The sequence below is a fragment of the Battus philenor genome, unplaced genomic scaffold (assembly GCF_028537555.1).
Source record: "Battus philenor isolate CCGP_79_NKW_IND1 unplaced genomic scaffold, ilBatPhil1.0.hap1 SCAF_23, whole genome shotgun sequence".
NCBI lineage: Eukaryota > Metazoa > Arthropoda > Insecta > Lepidoptera > Papilionidae > Battus > Battus philenor.
Genome location: NW_027181686.1, coordinates 6,366,330 through 6,388,714, shown reverse-complemented (window position 1 = coordinate 6,388,714; position 22,385 = coordinate 6,366,330). Strand labels below are relative to the sequence as shown.

General features: G+C 30.5%; 1 protein-coding gene across 3 annotated transcripts in view; it reads left to right on the top strand.

The window, feature by feature from the left end:
* Positions 1-1,061: 1,061 nt before the first annotated feature.
* Positions 1,062-22,385, top strand: part of LOC137924050 (zinc finger CCCH domain-containing protein 13) — a 78,397-nt gene continuing 57,073 nt past the window's right edge. For 2 of the 3 annotated variants that reach the window (XM_068767362.1, XM_068767360.1), the window contains exons 1-2: positions 1,062-1,341; positions 10,578-10,609. The gene's annotated coding sequence lies outside the window, so the exon portion shown is untranslated. The remainder of the gene's footprint in view (positions 1,342-10,577; positions 10,610-22,385) is intronic. The other variant, XM_068767361.1, reaches the window with a different exon arrangement.

Here is a 22,385-nt window from a genome sequence, read left to right as displayed (position 1 = left end):
GTTATGAACCTCAGCACTTTTTTATAAATTTTATTAATAATTTTTTCACGGCCTTTTATTTTTTTTAGAATTTTTTAATAAATATTTATTGTATAAATCTTCGAGAGTGATTAACTTAAAATAATCTACAGTATATATAAAGTTGTTTTCAATAATTTCCTTTGTTGGAACTGGAAATCAAACCACTTATGTACTTATAAGGAGAACCTTGACAAACTACACCTTTCTATTATTTACTAAATTACCTAAGCTATTTGCAATTAGTGAAATATTTATTGATAATTAGTCTAATCGTAACCCCATCAGTGTATGTAAATGTTGAAAATATAGCTTGATAAACGTTAAAAGTAACATCGTCAAATCGCTGTAGGTTGTGAGTAGTTTTAAGTGAAAGTATATCAAGACATTGAGTTCAAAGGAACCAAGACGCGCTGAATTTAAGTTTAAGGCGTTTAATGAACATTTATTTAATTAATAACTTATCTTGACGAGTTTAGGAATACATTTCCAATGTTAAAGTACATTTTGACCAACACAGGTTTATTAAAATTACTTTATAAATAAATAAGAAAAATAATATTTTTTTTGTTTGATATGTAGTAGCCAGTCTTTTCTAAACAGTTCTAGCGGAACGCGTATATTAGTAATCGTTAGATGGAGTGTCGAAGTATGCGTGCGAAGATGAGTGTGTGCGTATGTTGTCTGAATATCGAGGTCGTGCCACGAGATGTCAGTGTTGCATTCGGAATTATCTAGATGCTTGATTACGGATTTAAAGTTTTAATAATTTTTATATATACCATTTACCTTACTTGTAACAATTTAAATATGTAAAAGTAAGGGTAATTTTTCATTAGTCAAGGAACACGTCTCAAAACATTAACAGTTATTTAAAGTAACTTATTGTATTTACATGTATAAGTATTTGATTTCTTACACATTCTCAAAGCATCAAATTTTGTAAGCACCGTATAAAACATAGTAAGTAAAGGTAAGCGAGGCGCGGGCGCAGCGAGTGACGTGTCGCTTCTCACTTCTCTTCCTCCAGTGAACCGCGAACCTCGGTGCGAGTAAGACGTGTCGTACGCATTACCGCATCTATCAACAGTAAAGTAATTACTACTAATTGGTGTTACATTCAACGTTGTGTGGGATCGCGTACTAACTTCCACAAGATTCGTTTAATGCGATTAGAAATCAAACTCTTCGCCTTAGACACGAAGTAAGCTTTTGATCACAAGGACAGTGTTTTGAAAGTTCGACTGCTGGATAGAAATAAAGTGTCTAACAAATTGGTGTTTTACGGGATTGTCGCGTGCAGGTTAACGGATCGATCGACGGGTGAGTGGCGTTCGTTGCTAATTGCATTTTATCAGGGTATCTAACCATTTTGATAGTTATGCTCACTTTCAATGTTTCAAAGGAAATCCACGGTTGAAGTATGACGGCATCGTTTTTGTAAATTGGACGTTTGCACCGTAATATTGGTATATTCAACATGCAAAAGGAAAATAATAGTCAAGAAAAGCTCGCAGATATTTCTGTACAACCGATGCATCAACAGTAAACTGTTTATTGATGGACGCAATTATGATAGCGAATAAGCCTTTCTATTTCTTGTAACTACAATGTTTTACATCAAATTATCTTTTTTAATTTATTACTTAAAATTACATCAAAAACTTTAAAGTGATTTTTTTTTATTTCGTGTATCTTGGGTTACGTCATTCTCAGTTTAACTACCTAAAATTTTATTGCGTAGTTGTACTTTTAACATTGACTTTTGCTAACATATTCTAGAGATATTCTAAAGTTATGTATTTATGGATAAAGATAATAACCACTATATTGTTTATACCAAATAGTATATAGTATTGTAAAATAGTACTAGGCTTTTAGCAATTAATAAAAGGAAGAAGAGATTACTAAATTGAGTAGAGAATGATTATAAAATATTTAGTCAGCAATTACAAATATGATAAAAAGGGTAAATAAATAGATTTAAGAAAACGACTTATGTGTTTCTTATCAAAACAATGTATTAAATAGTTTTTGATTACAAGTTTGTGATTAAAAATACTAACAATAAATTTGTTTATTAATAAAACATGTTTCTTTTTTTAAATTAAACGAGGGACTTAAAATAGTTTAAAGTACAAAATTGGTTCGCAGTTACTTTACAGGTTAATCCTTTAACCCGTCAAATTTTAAGAGGATTAAGTCATCCTAATATTGGATGTCCTGCATTTTATAGCATATTACTTTCCTAGGTATTTTAATCTTTACACATTGGAGATTATTTCACTACACACTATTATACTTTTGTCCAAGGATTTGAAATTTTTAAAAGCATTTAACGTCGTCCCTTATGCCATGTGTAACGTGTTGAAGTAGCAAAAATGTTCTCACCTATGTTATATATAACAAAATATTTGTGCAAATAACTAAGTCGTTTTCGATAGGTTAAAGAAATATGAAAATGTTTCTTTATCATCTCCTTTAGTACCAACTAGAATGTTGAAAACTGAGAAATATCGAGTTGTCATCATTGTTTTTTTTTTTATCTTTAACTTTAAAAACTTACGTTTGACTAAAAGTTATTTATAAAATTATGCCGTTAATCTTGCATGAGGTCGAATGAGAAGAAAGCAATAACGAATCTAACAAACCCTACATGATTATGTTTCTTAACACTATCATGGTGAAAAAAATATAAACAGTACAACCTTAGGTAATAAAAAAATATTCAAAAAAAGATATAAAACATTCAATCATATGACGAAACGGTATAAGAATGTTGTTGTATTAGTCGATATCAGAAGTTTTTATTGGGCATTGTTTTCCCTGATTCAATTATGAATGCGTTCAACAAACATCAAACGTTGATTGTACTGTTTGTTTGTTTATAGTCTGTGCCGGTAATAAACAATAATATTTCTGATATCCATCAATATCTTTTATGAAACGGTGAACATGATTTACCGTCTCGAAATGGCTAATACTATAACAATTCATATTATGATTAAAAACTAATTTTTCCACATTTTTAAAATTACTCCGGTGGTCTATATAAATAAAAATAAATATTTGGTTCGTGTAATTCTTTTATATTTGTGTAAGTCGATATGAGGCAGTAATTATTATAAACATGTATGAGGTAATTAGGAAAAGATCTATACAAAAGACATCAACGAGTTTTACAGTACATCTAAGTTAATGTTCAAAACTGTGCGACAGTTTTACTAATAATTATATAAAAGTGTACCCTGAAAATTGCACAACGAATTTCGTATATATCTTTTATAATGTCATATGATATCTAGTACTAGAACTTAAAGGGAAGTCATGTGCATACCTGAAACGTAAATCAAATTTAATTCTTGTACTAACACCATAACATCTAAAGTAATTTAACGAGACAATACCAACTATTACCTGACCACCCATAACATACGCAATCGTCTTTATTTTTTATTTCTTCATAATTACATTATAAATGCAGTGATTTTAAAGTCATTTACACTTCTACAATATTCATGTAAGCTCGAGTCTTATTTCTTGTGTCATAGTGTAGACAGTCATTCAAATTATTATCGCCCAAAGCGTCATTTAATCTACAAACGTCTTATGTTAATGTAAGTAAGCTTACCTTTCCGTGTTCCTGATGTGAGGGCTAATAAAATAATCTCTTTAATGCTATAAGTACGACATGACACTACAAAATGACGTTATATTTCTTCGATATATGTTCATATATCATATTTATTCGTTATAGTTCTATCAATTTTAAAGACCAAACGAAACAAAGTTTATTTATTTTATCGTTTCATTGATAAATGCTGTTTGCTGGTATTAACAGTTTCGCAGGCTTTGACGTAACAGAGCGTTAAAGGCGATTAGGTTACACCTCTTTATAAAACCTTATATCTATAAAACCTGCAGCGGGAGGCTCGGCTTGGCTGGTCTATATATTTCAATGAATTAGCAGGAGACTCAAAAATATTTACAGTACTGAAAAAAAGATATTGCAATAAAAACAAAGCGATTTGTTGTTGTCGTTCTTTCAGCGCTTAGATTTCCACTGCAAGGTATAAGCTTCCACCAAAGATATCTATGGGGAAATCTACGATAATCGCTATTCTTGGCATGCGGGGATTCCCGGGTTGTTCCTGCGATACAATGCGATGTATCGCGGGAATCAAACCTGCGATTGCAAGTCGCAGTCCTCTACCGCTAGGCTACCACAACTAGAAGCGATTATTCGTTATAAATATTTACTGTTGATAAATATGTGTTTTCTTACTGTAGAAATCTCAACAAAAGCAGTTACATTACTTTTTTCAACAAAGAAAACAAATAAGGAGACTAAAAAGCCGTTTCGTAAACTAGAGGTACGCTTAGAGACCAAGTTTTTGTGCACCGGACAGGGTCTACCTTAAGACTTTTTAAAATTTATTTAACTACGTATCTTTTTATGTTGTGTATTTGTAGTAGTAGTGTATTGTGTAGGTACTTATTATATTGCAAGAGTATTATTACGAAAGCATGGATTTTTTTAATTTCGAACTTTATTAATTTATGTATGTTATGCATGAAAATCATCGTTTTTCATAAATATTTACTATTTACTATGTGTGACTGATTCCAAAATTGAATTTGTGTATTTATGTGAGTTACACGCTCATGTATTATTTTAATGACGAAGAATAGAGGATTCCATAGGCTACATAATCTTAAAACTGCCTGAATTTTGGAGTGACTTTAATAATTGATTATATTAGTGTTGTTTTCATCACATTAGAAAAGATCTTGCGATTCCATTAATATTGGTATGAACAGTTTTTTTTGTTTATTTTCTTCTTTAACATGCTACAGATATCTTTCTTATCGGTGTTTAGTGTGGGTACGTCTCTAAATAGATATCGTCGGCGTTACCCGACGACACCCACGGGAAAAGGGTTGTTGCACTAACCGGTACTGCTCGGTCCAAACTGGTCACGTTGTCACTGATTGTGGCAGCGCTGATTACGTTTCTCTTATGTTCTAATATGCTGAAGTAAGTTAATGCTTTAGTTAGAGAAATTTGCTCCTTTTGATTTAAAGTATGTACCAAATATTTTATTTTATTAATGAAAGTTAATATTTTCTTTCATATTCTATATCCTGTATGATTTAAGGAATAAAAAAGACGAAAGAATTAAGATAACAGCAGAAACACTAAGTTGTGTCTTTATTTATATTTCTACAACGATGACATATTTGATTTTATGGTTTATTTTTGGTATAAAATGAGTATTTATACCTAAATAGCGATTAAGTAATATACTTTTTCAAATAAAGTTAATACACCCCGTGATTTATTAACACAAAGTAGCTACAAGATTATTAATATCATATAATTTTAGAGATATAAAAATGAATTGCTAAATGTGTTGTTCAGCACAAAAATTGAGATCGGTTGGACTAATTCGACAAATTTTTTCATACTTTATTTTATATTGTATATAGAAAATTTTAAAACAACACCAAAATAATAAGTAAAAACAACACTTTAGTATTGAAAGCACCAGGTTTAAAATACATGTCGTCGGTTGTCAAAAATTTTACGTCAATCCAAACCAAAAAGGACTTGTCTGGATGTATTCAAACAACAATATTACTATTAACGTATCATAAAGTATTACAATATATATATTCATTATTCATAGGTAGAGATTAATAAGTTAATAATAAAAGAGTGTATACGCTTAAAAACGTTTTATTTATTTTTTATTTCAAATAGTACTGACACAGACCAATGGACAAATGAAAACTTTTAATAGAACAAAGTCTGTTTGGACTGGTAATAAATAAAAATGATTGTTTTACAAGGTGCACGTTGCGTCAGTAAAATATTCATAGACCGTTTTATTAGAACAGTTTTGCAATACAACTTTCAGTTGGAACTGAACGCGGAATTAATCACGTAAAGTGTTACGCAACTCGCGAGTAAAACGAGATAAGTCGAAAAGTACTTACGCTTATGAAGAAGCATTGTTCCGTTCGCACCTTCAGTGGTTCATTATGACCCCCACACGAGTCGCGCAATTGGATTCGCCTTAAAATCTTTTTATACAGAATGATACATCGTACAATAATACTACAAAAGATAAACATCTACTTTTATTTCGTATACATAGACTTCTCAAAAAAAAACAAAAATTTAATTTGTAACACAGTTTTAAATGATGCTAATGATCTTTTTCATGTACAAAAATTTTGAGCAAGAAAGTTAAAAAAATAAAATTTCTATTATAGAAAAAAAATATTAACGATAACTCTATTAATATTGTATTGTCTCTCAAACTACGATATAATATAATAATACACCAAGTTTTCTTTTGCATTGTTGAAAATTCGATACATAAGAGCCAAGTGGTATTTTTATTTACCTTAATATTTAATTTCAGTTAAATGTATTACAGACATGTTAAATATAAATTTGAATTCTTTTCTAAAAATTGTAATAAGTTACGTCTTTTTATAATTTCTATTTATCGTAACACCGAATTCAATAAAATATAAAAAATCTAGAAAATACTTAACGTCCAATTGTATTAGTTACGTATTTTGTATATATACAATTTTTTTAATACCATCGAAATTTTGATCTTGTACATAGGTAACTCATTTCACAGACTTGGAAGTCTGCTTGTGACTTTACTATTTTTTCATTAAGCACTTTTTCATAGCAAGCGAGTGGTATCAAAGCAAGCATTGCCTTATTTAGTTTTCAAGTAATGTTAAAAACAGAATCATAATTTAGATCGCACGCTTTACAACTTGTAGTTGCAAAACCCCTGCGGGCATTTAAGTGCATACCACGGACCAGATTCATGCACCTATGTGAGAGTTGAACATCTAAGCATTGGCTGAGCATTGGTAGTAGTCGAGGTGAGTGCTCGGTCACGCTAAATATAGAAACGGACTGGGTCTGCAGCACTCCGCACCAAAGGTACGCCGGATTACAATTAAATAAACAATGTAGTAAGGATTGTAGCATGTTATTCTGTGCAATATAGTACACTTGCTAAATGACTATACAATAGCCATAATAAATAAACATTTGTCTATTTATATCTATATCGACTATTATTTAAATACGCATAAAAATATTCGTTGCCTCATAAACTGCCTCGAAAACACAAAAATGCGTATTAAAATCGCTTTAAAGTGTGACATATTAAACACTTCACGTATAATTATATTTCAACATACACTAATACACTTGTAAAATTCACGTATTCTATAGTTGCCTATGTGTATTTTTTCCATCTAATTTTATTATTAGAGATTATGAACTAACTGACATCTTTGCTGATAGTATTAATGGAAGTTCCTGCGGTGCTCATAACACAAGCTAATTATTACCAGGAGCAGCAAGGGAGGTTACTACCTACTTTATTTATCCACACTTATGTCAATATCAATTGTTTAATGGAAATAAATACGATTTACCTCACTTTTATCTCTCTGGTCATTGTGGTGTGTTCTCAGCTTTTATTTGTCATTGATTTTAAAGTTTTGAAACTATATCTCTGTCTATACGCTTCTCTAAAAGATCGCCATGACGACAGGTCTAACGCTGCCCGCATTCAGTGATTTCCCGCCATCTTAACTGTCTTCGGCCCACCTTGTGGGGGACTTACCCACGCCGCGTCTACTGGCTCGTGGTCAACACTTAAGAACCTTTCAGCCCCAATGGACTGCTACTTCAGATGAGCAATTCTTTGAGCGTCATCCATGGTTTTTGATCTTCTGCGGATACCCTCATACATGAAACTAAATATTTCGTTTATATTTATCCTGAACTATCTACTTATTTAATTCGGTATAGAATCAGTGTAAAGATTGGTAGAGATTTTTCATGTTCAACATAAGTTAAATGTTACAATTACATACAAAACATCAAATTGGTACAGACTTTAAGCAAGTTAACTTATTACATATTTTTAACTAATATTGTCGCTAATATTTTGATGTTTTGGATTTATTTTAAAATATTAAACTAGTTAATTTGAACATTCTATTAGCCCTAACTTATTTAACATGTAAACAACCGTTCATGAAATATTTTGTGAATGTCGCCGAATACAGGTGCCCGGCGTTCGGTCAATACAAGGTCGTTGACTATAATTTTTATTAAAGCTATCGATGTTAGAAATCATATTCTATAAGATTAAATTTTATATATCAAATGGAATTTATAAGTTTATTAAATATAAATTTCCTTAAACCTGAAGAGTTCGACAAAAATTAAATGTAATAATATTTCTATTAACGTGGACAATGTATTGACAAGATTAAGTTGCCGTGGGCTAGCCACATTTCTCGCAGAATAGATGGCCGTTAGGGCCTCAAGACTTGGAGTGGAGATCAAGGACCGGCATGAGCATTTTTGATATACTACTGAGAAAAAATAAATTTCCTAAAGAACTAACGTTTATATACAAAACAGAACACAAATAATTTAGGAAGCTTCATATTTTTCAAATCTATAACATTAAAATTCTCAAATACATCAGTTCTTTTGTTAGAAAATGCTCCAGGTAAAGCTGAAAACAGTTTGTTTTTCTAATTATTACACTTTTTCTCAAATAGTCTCGTATATTTAGGTACTATCATTCGTCAAAAGGTGAACGCACTGATTGTTTCTTTAGAATGTTGAAGATAAAAAGTTACATTAAGACAGCCGTGTGGATTAATCTATATCACGTGATCATATTAATATTATTTTGACGTAGATCTGATGGTTTATGATATCTATTTACCTTTAATGTTATTTAAATTCCACGTCGACGTAAATTGGTTACTTTATAAAGTTTAGTAAAAAATATTAGTTGATTTGAATATTTCCTGTCTTTAGAAATATATTTTTCTATATAATGATTTACACTCAAAATTCCAAAAGAGCCCTTGTGGCTGTCAAGGAAGCTCAGTTCTAAAACGTATGTAATCAGATAAAATCGTTAATTGACAAATGTTAGCACAGCCCGAATTATTATCATATAGATTATATATTAATGATTGTTTTTGATACTTTTCAGTATGAACGTCATTAAAGAAATAAAGATGTAAACTATTTAGATGTTGATCTCTTTTGCTTGAAGTATCCGAGAGCGATAGAAAAAGAAGTATAAGTAGCAGCGTGATTGGTTGCGAGTTTAGATAATTTCGTAATGATAATTTTTTTTGTAACTTGTAAAGTGAAACGAAACGACGCACACTTTTAGCGATCTCAATGATTTTATAGCAATAATTATTACGATGTGATTAATGGTTACAGTTGACGTAGACCTTTACCAACCGTTCCTTTTAGAAACCCAGGAGGTCCAGCAGAGTGCAACCTACAGCTGAAACAAATGAAGGAAAAAAAACAATTATGACAACAATTTTCTTAAAAGTTAAAAATTTGAATGGTTTCCTGAAATTTGGGTGAAAACGAGATTTATTTATAAATCAAAAACTTAAAGTAACGACGATGAAAGTAAACAGACTTTTTCACTTCTTATCATCGAGGTCGAAGCCTCTAACAGTTAGAGACATCTTAAATATGCAGGAATGTTAAACACACCGCCTCACGCACCGGCTGTCGCCGTCGCTTGCTTGTAATCACTTGCCATCGCTAACTCGCTGCGAGCAAATCTGTGCGTAAAACGCGTTCGTCTGCTTTCACCTGCGGCGAGATGATTTCGACAGCGGTCATTCGTTCTTTTACGTCGTGTTGCCAGTCGAAATACTGGTCCCGCTATGCCTACTTATTTTTTTTAGTTGATGTTTTATAGCCATCGGGCAGTAATAAAATTGATAATAATTTATTTTGAGAATCTGAGATGCGTACGGACGTTAATTGTATTTAAATCGAGAATTTTTTGACACATTGCCTTAAAGTTATGGCTGCGTTGCATTGATTTATTTCTGAAAACTTTTCATTAAAACAACCATTAAACAAAAACTTGTAAAAATCCAATTATACTGTAAAAGATTTTTAAGTAATAATAAAGCTTGGGAATGAGTTGCTATACTACTGTATCGGTTGTATTTTTATGTGAATTTTTTTGGTTTCCTTTAAGATCAGGGTTTGCGTTTAGAAGCCTCGTATTTTTAAGTCGATGGCTAAGATTATCTGTATATAATTTTGCTATCTAAATTGAGTCTTCAGACATTTCAAGACGTATTCTAGTGTTCGTTCTGAATAATAATCCTTGGTGAATAATATTTAGATAAAATAATGATATTTCCTTTAGGACAATCTTCAATTTCTCTAAATTGCTCTTTTTAATGCAATATTACACTTTTTCTTATTTCATAGTTATCAAATCTTATCGCTGTGTAACTCCACTAAATCCTGTTTAAAGTCAATTTTAAGAAGATAAATTTGACAAGAGATTAAACATTGCGACTCGGATAAACTCGGAGATGAGGCTCCATGTTAATTATGTTCTTTATCTAATTACGTAAGCGAATTAAAACGACCTTTTCAAATAGCCTTGTAGTCTTATGAAATTTATACTAAAAACGAAATATTTTTTTTCCAGATTTCCTGGTCCACTATTCGGCATATGCTTTGGTAAGAATGTTGATACAGTTATATATGAATATATTTCGAAATGAATCCGTGAGCTCAATACCTACTTTATTGAAATAATATTTATTTCTTTGACGTAAATTCACGATTATTAAATCTATTTCGATGGAACGATCCAATATAGCCTCGTTTTGAAACCAATTTAGAATGTATGTGGTATTATAAATATGTTTTATTATAAAATAAAACTATTGAGAAAGTGTTTTTCTATTTCATGGAACTTATTTAAATTTAAATCTTATTTATATTCGTTAGATACACATTTGCATTCGTTTTTTAAATTCATAGCACTGATATAAATGGAAAATAAATCATTGGTGTCTTCGATATTTCTTTTTTTATATTATTGCCTTTTATTATTAATAAATAAAGTTATAAGGCCCCTAAATTTGAAACGCGTTACAGGAAATAACTATTTTAAAAACGAAAGGATTAGCAATGAAAATACCGCGGACAAAATTAAACTGTTTCTGTAGATAACCCATCAAAATTATTACCATGAATAAGTTTAATGAAGTGCTTTCATTTTATAATAAATTGTCTACTTTTGTAGTTACAGTATTATGTTTATATCATGTAATATATTTATCAAGTTTGTCGTTTCAACCCATACATGGCCAATGTAAGGCACAGGTCTCCCCCAAAAATATATATGGGAGGATATATCTTAATCTTCACACTTGGAAGGCTGTTTGTCCAACACATTGTGGTATTATGGTACGCAGAGAATGCAAATACCTATCACTTGGAAACTTGTTTGTGCGCCGTGGCAATTCTACGTTATTAATGCACAAAGTGTGAATTATATAAGATTGTATCGGGAATCGAATCCGCAATCTATGACTGCTAGTCTCAGTTCTCTACCGCTGAGCTACCACTGTTCATTCTTATAAAGTTCAATAAACAGAAACTCGTTAAAAATACCTTTTAAAGTGTGTAGGACTTTTTAGTGATAATAATGCTTGGGAATAAATTCATCTGGCTCTTGAATAAGGGACTCACCCAAAAGTGAGTGAGCGTTTTTTGCTCTGTTTGACGACCCGTGATCTCTTCTTTAGATACTTAAAGCCTCAGCGACCGTCTGTCCTGCGCGCTTTATGACCTGCCCACTCTCACATCAACTCGTCAATCCGCTTGGCTAAGTACAAATTATTTTAGTTGTACATTTTAAGTTTGAGGGTACTATAGTGAAGTTTAATGTAATTATATTTTCTTACGAATTATGCTATTTTTTCATTATTCTGGGAAAAAATCAGCAAAATTTTCTCGAACGATCACTAGGAACGATCCAAAGTAGACAATAATATGAAGTATATGATGTTCGTCACTTGGAGATATGAAATCAAACGTTCTATTTATTAAGTAATGATTTTATACTGCATCCTTAAAACCTGACCTAGTTGTTCTTCTACATTACTAGTTTATAGTTATACATTGGACTTGAGATTAATTGTGAAGTCGAGGAATATTTCGCAAAGTAGTATAATGTCATTTTTATTTGTTTTTTAAATAGTTTATAATTCCTCTAACAATGTTTCGCTGGTTATCTTCAGGCCTGATGTGTTTATTACCGGAAAACGTCATAGATTCAATTTGAATCGTCAATAAGAGATGTAATTTTATGACGGATTACATCCAGCCACTGCTAGCTGTTAACATGAGCTGTCTCCATTTTACTATTATGCAAACACATAACGCAATTGTATAGTTACTTTGAAAACGTGTGAAATGCAAACGCTAGGGAAAGTCGCCTTCAACAAACCGCAGAACATATGAATAAAATTGTGTGACGCTTTAGAATTGTATGCGACAAAAGTATTTAAACTGTGGTCGCCATAAAACCAGCTGTTGACAGTTCTATGTACACAAGATTGTAAGAGTAGTTGGAGCATTATAAAGTTAGATAAAACTCCATGTCATTTGTTTGATAATTAGAATTGTAAAGCGTACTAATAGTGTGAGAGTAATTTGTTCATAATCATTTAATTTAAAGAATCATTGCCTATCAAAATCTTATTAACAAAAAGTATTTAAAAAAAACAACAAAGATAAAAAAAAATTAAACTAAGGACTATGTAATAAGAAAATACAATATCGTATTACATTTAAACTACGTAATACGTTCGAAAAAAATATGCGAAGAAATCCCTTTAATTATTATAAAATTGATTCGCTGATTTTTTTTTATCAGCCTTTTTAAAATGAATTATTTTAATATATTTAATATCACTGTACTGAATAATTTATATATAAAAAACTTTTATTTTAATTATTTTTGGGTTAATTTTGAGGTTATCTATATGGATTGACATCTGTCAAATGATATCTTCGTCACATGTATATGAGTACGTAATCTAAATCCAACGAACACATTTCCACTTGCTGCTTACTTTCACGACCATGGTAATCCGAAATCTGTTAAACTTTTGAATGTTAATGTTCTTTTAAATGTCGCTCAAGTTATTTAAGCGTATGAATTGGCGTTTTTTTATACATGTCTCGGCCTTGGTACGTTTACGAAGGTTATTGTCGAAAAAATGTCAGTTTAATATGACACTAGATTATTACTCGAGGTAATTTGTAATGATTTTGTCTTGGTAATTCTTGTCATAATTTTTTTTAATTTAAGCAATACGTAATAATGAAAATCCGTGACAATTAATCCACCTATTGTTAAACGATCTCGGTCCAATATCAAATTAGTTCATTATATATATACCATTACTTTAAAATTTTTTAAATATTTCAGTAATTCATTTATAAAAATTTGTCACTGAACAGCCAATGCAACTCAAGCCTGTTCATTAAACGACATTAATGTAAACTTTATTGAAAGTCTAAACATTGTTGCACTGTCCTTTTTATGTAACATTAGGTGACGAGACCACGTTCACCTGATTTTTCTGGTGATGTAGCTGTTCAGCATCATGCAATATGTATTTCATAAATACCTGAATTTAATCCTAAAACTGGTAATTATATTGTATGAGTATATATATATAATTATATTATATGAGTATATATATATGTATATAATTATTTTATATGAGTTACATCATAGATCGGCAAATATTTCTACCGGGAAACAATTTTATGCAAACTATTTTAAGTTTGAAAGTACGGTATAGCTAAAATTACTCAACTAATAGTCTAGTTTTCGTTAGGCGATGCCAGACGAGGCGCTGAGCAGAATTTTTTTATTTAAAAAATCTTATAAATGTACACCGTATTCAAGACAAGCAATATCACGTGTAAAACCGTTAGTAGTATCATCAACTAAAATTTTTTATCAGCTTAACCGAACTGTAAGTTTGACTTTTGTTTATTATACTTACAGCAATTTCGATATCATTTTGCATGCATTTAAACCGAAACTTATCGGTGTTTTGAGTGCGTGTATGAATTCAGATTTATTGTATCTAGTTTGCAATAGTATGAAATATACATAATGAGATTTAAATGAAGATTTATAATTTATTTGTTGTGATAGACGAACAAAAGTAACGGACGGCCGCTGGGCCCTTAAGGGTCTGGAATGGAGACTCCGGGCCGCATGAAAATATTAATATAATCGGTGTGGCTGAAATGGTAGTCGTGATAATATTAATATTTTCGAACACGAAAGGAATTTGAAAACTGATATATTTTAAAATAAAAAAAGCGGCGATATACACCTTTAAAAATGTTTCTTTTATTGCTGTATCTATTTTTTTCTTTATTTTCAATTGTTACACGTATAGTACCGCATAATGTATGAGGCATGCTTTACAATTTTCTATTGAACTTGGCACGGTTGTACGCACGTAAATCGTGATTACACTTATCTTGTTTATACGAATGAATTACATTAAATCTAGGTGAAAACATGAGGCACTAGCTTTTGCTATGAAATATTCTGAGCTTGGATTCTATAGTAAATATTAAATAAAGAAGATTATGTAAATTTATTATCGCTGTTCGAAAATCCATGATATAATTATCATTTTATGCAGAAAGAACGTCTTTTTATATTATCCTTGCAATACTTGTACCTACCTCCATACTACCATGAATAGGCATCCAAAAGCGAACGTTTCTTTAACTAAAAATCCAAATAATAATTTATAACATCTCATTTAAAAAGTTTCCTGGTTTCAGGCTAAGACATACAAAAGCAAAGTTTTTTCGAATGTGGATTTACGTCTTAAGCGCAGAAAAGGTTAAAAAGTTATTCAGGAGGCTATTTTTAACTGTAATAAAAGCTTACTATTAATAATTATAAATGTAACTCCTTTATACAGTCGGAATACTAAAACACGATAACCTGTTTTAGCTAGAGATAGAAATCGCAGAGAAAATGGTTGTACGCTTTATGTTAAAATTTAACACGACTTCATAGATAATTTATCTAGTAATCGATCTCTAAGGAAATGGCAGCCTGTTAATTGAATAATGAATTATTTGTCTCTTATATTAAAAAAAATTAGATATGTCTATGTCTTTTTTTTATTTGTGCAGTGGTGGCCCAAAGACAGAGCACTGACAGCAAAGACTAGCGATTGTATGTCGCAGGTTCGATTCCCGAGACACGATCTTATATAATTCATACTTTTGGCATTAATTCTAAAGTGACTGCTAATAAACAAGTTTCCAGAGAATGGGCAGCAGCCTTTGGAAACTTTTTGCCAAGTTGCCAACCTCTGTGTATCAAAATACCACATTGCGTTCGTCAACCTGACAGCCAAGAGTGACGATTAAGGTATATCCCTCATAGATAGTCTTGTAGTAAGCATCTGTGGGCTCAAACAAAGATGTCATATATAGTTTAAAAAAACCTAGCGCGCAATAAAAATACTATGTAGCAGACGTGCGGCTCCCGAAAGAGTCCGCAGGCTTTGTTACCTCAAACGAGGCTCAGGTTATTCGTCCATTACGTTCTGTTCCCTTATATTTGTAAATGCTAGTAAGGTAAAAATAAAAATCCGACAATAAACTACAAAAAAATTAGTTCTAATTTAATAAAAAAAGTTAATTTTCATATTGTATGAGTATGTACCTTACGCTCTACATTATGCTTATATATCATTTACAAATAATTAAATGCATTGATTATAGAAAGTAAAGACGACACTAATTAAAACATAGTATCACTCTCATAAATCGTCTTTCTTAGAAAAGTTTATGCAAAACTATATTATCTAACGCATATCAAATGAACAAACGATCGGAAGACCACGCAAATAACTGCACAATTATGAAAACAACATAAGAAAGTCGGCACAAAACATTCGATCGACGCCCGATATCTCTCACGCAGCTGCTCTACTGCCAATGTTCGGTTTCTACGTATACTACGCTTTGAATGTCGATGAATCAGTTCTATTCGTTTTCCATATTTCTTTTCCTCGTTCTGGGAAACTGGGACAATTGTTAGGAAGCTATAAACTCCATATTAGTAGATATATACACGGAAGGAAGGAAGTTTAGCTATGTTTTTAAATGTCTCACATATAGTCTGTATACATTCAAGAAAGCTGTTTAAAAATATACCAAAAGTTTTTTGCATTAAAAAAGTAAATCATAGACAACGCGTTACTTGCCAGCAATAATTTTGCTATTGACGTAGACGAGTTATATATCTTTTGTAAAACTTCAGATGTGTTATTAAATATCAGAAAGCGTTTATGAGAAAAAAATGTTATGAATTATTATTTCGATTGTCATTTTTAAATAGTGGGCCATACAAAACACTTCATTATTTACTCTTTTAAAAATATTGCTTTGCAAATATATCGTGATAAATAGCTGACTAGACGCTACTTGCCTTCCAAAACAACTAGAGTATTAAGAGAAAAATGTTTGCAAATTATGCTACTATTTATTTCTCAAATGTTAAACATAAATATCAGATATAGGTCCCTGCGACAAAATTAACACAAAAAATGTATTTTATGAAACTAGTTATTTATACAATAATACAAAATTTAAAGTAAATATTCAAGAATTTTTGTATGCTATAGGTGACTACATTGTAAATGACTTCATAGAAGATAGCACACCTTGAATATATACAAAGTATATCTTTTTAAAATTTTAAAAAATGTTTAAGGCTCCGCTGAACTTCTTTCACCGCTACTTCTCAACTGGGAGGCATTTATCATCCGGACTTAACTTGACAGCAATAACACAGACAGTTTGACTAAACTTGACAGCAATAAGAGATATAATCTGACATAATGTTGAATAAAAATTGTTGGAATTTGAATTTAGAACCTCTAAAATCATACGTTAAATATTTCTATTTAGAAGTTTCTAGATAAGTAAAGAAATCTTAATACGTTTAAGAATATCATGATCATCTTCATTTCAGCCATAAGACGTACACTGCTGGGTATAGCCCCACAGAGATTTCTAATATGATTGGTTGGGAGCGGCACAGTTATACATAGAAGTTAAGTTAAGAAAATTATAAGTGCTCGTTGCTATAGTGTAACGGAAATTTTATTTCTGTATATAGTTAAAATGTTGTTATAATTTAAAGGCGGTAAAGGAAAATTATGCATATTTGTGCCAGTTTGGCTATCATCAAAATGTTTAGACGATTTTTTTAAGTGTTACTACTTACTTTCTGTAAAAAAATATTAATGATTTTGTTACCAAATTATGAACGACCGCTAATTATACAGTTCTAGGACACGTGTGCGGTTACAAATCATCATAACACGGTAGTACATTCTCCACAAAGCGTAATTAATACGCAACTTCGACTGTACTTTAGTTGATTCACTTTTACTATTAACATTCACGCGACGCGGTGAAAACAATCGCTCTGTCAATGTGTAAATGTATAATGTATACAGGTACACTTTCACCGTGTTCTGTTCAAAATATTTTAATACTTGACCCTACCTTGGATCCTGTTGCATTAATTCGCACGCCTATGCGTAGTCTTTGGATTTTGTTCTAAGTATTATCTCTGTCAGTAGAAGTCGTCTTGCTTGGTGATGTTATACATATTAAATATCAATCCGTGTAGTTTATTAATAAACATGCAATAATTTTTTTTTAAATATTTTTTTAATTGATCAAAGAACATTGGCGGAAAAAAATATTCATTATTTTTGTCACCATAACATATGTTTTTGAAATAAAATAAAACGCTTTTTACTAAAGGATCAAGTCATGCGTGCATTTAGATATGATGAGCGTTTTCTTTATCTCCATAAATTTTAACACGATATAGAAACATAAGGCTGAGAGACTTGAAATTTGGTAGGAATATTTCTTTCGTGGAGTTGAGTTTAAGAATTAATTTAACGAAATCCCATTCCAGAAGGTATTCATTAAAATGCATATTGTCAAATATAGGTCTTACAGGTCTAAAATTAGACCAAAATTTTTTTTTGGCTTGTTTAAAAAAAGTGACATATGAATGGAATTTTTAAATATTTTTTGCTTGTTGGGGAAAGCTAATGAACTTACACATGTTTTCTATGAAAAATACATTATAGGCAATCCTATAAACCTGTTATTAATATGCATTAACAAGTACTATTAAATGATTGGACCGGGGCGTATTAACACCGTTTCGCCGTACCGAAGAGGCCGTGCAAGGAGAGTCGATGGTTACTCTTGATTATAGTGATTTCGTTGACTTCTTGTTGTCGTTTATACTATAGCAAGCACTGAGAGCGGCCTCAAAGCGCGGACCCATTACAGTAATAAGCAATGTAACTAAATTTTCCAGTCAATTTGTGCTTACAAGAATAATGAGGTGCTATTGCAGCGAACATTGCTTATATTAGTGATAGGTTTATGCAAAATAGTTTTATTTTAATCAATTTCTTATGATTTATTGTTTTGCTCTACAGGATAAATATTTTTTTAACGATGATGGCTTATTTTTTTTCCTGAAGGCAAAGTGACGTAAAAATAGACTCAATAAATAAAGTCCAATAGTACAAGAATTTTACACATTAAGATTTAGAAGTATATTATATTTTTACGTGTACGTGTATCTATGTTCGTCTACGACCAATGTGTGTTCTCAATGATAACTGATGGCACTAAGATGTAGTCTCTTACTCAACCTTATAGGCAAGCACTTCACTTAATGCATCATAGAGACGGTCATGCTCAGAATTACTCTACAAGATCGAATCAGAAAAGAGGAGATTGGTATATGAACTAAAGTAACAGACAGTCTAGTGGGCTGTCGAGTTGAACAAACAGCCCCATACAGTTAACGTCTCTTACTCTAAAATGATGTCGATGATAATGTTTTAATAGGAATCGACCCACCTGTATTCTGTGATCACTGAGTTACACTTTGAACATATTGATGTGTGAAATCGTACAGTATAATTTGATGTAAATAAAAACTTTTTTAAAAACACGATTATAACGCTACGAATATTTCAAACAAAGTATATTGTACGATCGTATGCAATTGTATAAAAAATAAACTTGAGAGTTAAGTAATAAATGTTAAACGTAACGTTAGGTAACGGCAGTTATATATAATTAAATTTAATAACATCTATTGTAATCGATCATCAAAATTTGTTATGTAAATCAAAATATATTGTTAGAACTTTCATGTTTTCTGTGAAATGTACATATTTTTATTTTCCTGAATCATAAGATCATGTAAGCAAATTCTAATCAGTTCCCTTTCGAATTCTCTATGTTTAAAAACATACCGATATTAATTTTATGTCGATATTACATTCATGATAGTATTTCTACATAAAATCATACGTGTCGGATTTTGAGACCTCTTTTTCTTTGCAGCTATTTTTAGAACTTTCTGGTTTTTCTTATTGTAATAAATATCTGTGTATTAAAATATATGATAGAAAAAGGATCATACTAAAAGAGCAGCTAAGGAATGGATTTGCATTCCGAATTTAAAAATATTACTTAATACGAGATGGTAGCGCAGTTAAGTGCAAGATTAAAAAAAAAAATTAAGTCGCTAATTATAATTTTTTTATTTTACAAGTAATGGATAATAGAGATATCTTATATATTTTTAATACAAAATGTCAAATATAATGCTCCAAATCTAAAATTTATTTATTACACAACGGACATTCCTCAAAAGAGTACCTTTAAACAGGTTCGGCTTAGATCATAATATTTTTGTACAGTCGCAATCATAAATGTTTTGAAAATAAACCAATTATTTTAATTTAACGTCTTCTATGAAAATATCATTAAAAAGCAAATTACTTGTTTATTATAAAAAGTTATTAATTATGTATAATGAATTTTGGATATTTATGTTTTATTTTATATTTTTTAAACAGAATCTTCGATAACTGTAACATAAAAATTTTTTTGGCTTTCAAATAGTATTTAAATCGTCCAATGTCGATAACGAAATTCAAACAAATAAAAATAAGAAAGAAAAGAAGAAATAAAAAAATAAGAGTCCCTGATAGACTCCGTTTCGTTAAAAGTTATTACCTTGTTATTCAATAGAAAAAATATTAAATGTGTTACCTTATTGTTGACACTTTATTTATGTAATATATTAAATACGACTATAGAAATTATTGACATTTTTATAGTGTCTTATGACAGACGAAGGTGCAAATGTATTAAAATATTCTGTGATTTGAATAACTAAAGAAAATCGTGATTGTACAATCTTCTTTAAATTTTTAAGTTTTTCTTTCCATAAGAAACTTCTTCGTGCTTTAAGTATATAAGTTTAAAAATCAGAAGAATCGGTTAGGCTGTTCTCGATTTTAGCGCTTAGCAACATACTTTGTGAATATTTTTTTTAATAAATATCGACGATTTTAAATATTTTTATCAATTTTATTGTTGTTCCTTTAACCAAAATACTTTTTTTAATTTATTTATAAAACAAATTAAATTTGGCAGTGTATAACAACAATTATATCATGAAATATAAATAAGAACAACAAAGTATTACTTTTTCAGTTCTATTAGGAATTAAATATTTTTCTTCTTGTCTGTACGTACTATCGTCTTTTTTCGTAACGCGTGGGTGTGTATGGCACGTTAATGGCGCAGGTTCAATTCCCAATCACGAGCTTCATGTTCCGCTTTTTTGTATCCCGCTCGAAATTCCCTTTGTAGTTTTTACATCACTTTTTATAAAATATTATTTTGTTGGAAGGTGTTGTAAGTGAATTCAAGGGACTGTGTACAGCGTAAAACGTATTGTAGCATTGAAAATATTTTTAGCTGAATTATAAATCAGTTTGACTTATTCAATTACTTATTTAATTTACTTTATTGTAAGTGAAGGTAAAGGTAAGGTACATAATTAATATTTATATATATATATATTTATATATATATACATATATATATATATATATATATATATATATATATATATATATATATATATATATAGTATTCGTGTGGGCATTTATCCTTGTTTGGTCCTGTCAAAGTAATTGTGATCGTCATGAATATTCGCCATAACAACATTTGAAATATATTTTGGAGACAAGACGCCAATCTGCAAAATCGTTTAGCCGCTTCTAACTTAGGTAGGTAACAACAAAATTGCGCGGTACCTCATGATGATGCACATACTTGTGCATACCACACACACGACAATTACAAGAGTCCGATTTTTAAGAAAATTTATTAATAATAAAATAAATAAAAGCAAAATATGGTGTCTTTGCGTAAAATGTGATTTATTTCGCAATGGTCCCATTCACAATTTTGCTGACCCAGAATACACCGAATCGTCGCTCTTCGTGGCACTTGGCCGACAATCGGTACCGAGTCGCCAATTACAATAAATCGATTCTTCCGGAAAATCGATGTAAGCGCTTGCGTAATAGAATAACATTTTTACCACTAGCACTATCGTGAGTTGAATGGACTCATTTTTTTATCAGATAACTAGGGAAGTATGTTGTTCCCCCATACTGTCAAATTTAAGATTAGAGAAATATCGACTAAATAGGGCGAAAGAGATAAAACTGTTGTAGAGTACATATATAGATTAAACTTTTTAGCACAGATCAAGACTAGGCAGTCTGGTTTGCCGCGAATTTATCAAAAATATTTTATTGCCTTAATTTTAGGCCAAATTTAATTTTTTCGATATGTTACTTTCCACCAAAAATGATATACTTTCGCGTATGTTCTCCATATGATGCGATTACACAATGGTGGCTTACGAAATAATCATAAAACCAAATTAATAAATTAGTGCGAAATAACTCTCGACAAAATATGTTTTGTGACATAAAATTTCAACAAAGTATTAGTAAAATAAAATAATTTAATTATAAATTATGTAAAGACTCAAACGTTCGTTACATTTATCTTTAATATATTCGTTTTCAAGCGCAGATTTATTCAAATTTTATTGTTTACTTAGATAGGATAGAATGCGAGCTTTTACCTATAAAATTTACAATATTGTCGCAAGATAATGTTATGCATTAGTCTTAAGATATACTAAATTGGACTTTGTTATGAACCATATTGTAAATAAGATACTTTATATGATCCTATTAAGTACTTGGTTTACTGTTAATTAATTATTCATGTTAAAATACTTACAGATATAATCAGTTTTGCCATTGTTTTGGTTTTTGAGTTAATAACACTAATAAACATACACACATACAGTAATAGATTGCTAGAGACTTTATTATCTAATTATTAGTAAGATTCCGTTTTTTTTTACTTTCCCTTTACACTCACTTTCTAATCGTTTCTTCAATTGCTGAAGATGGTTGCTTTTTTAGGTTCTGTCAACTACTTCATCGGT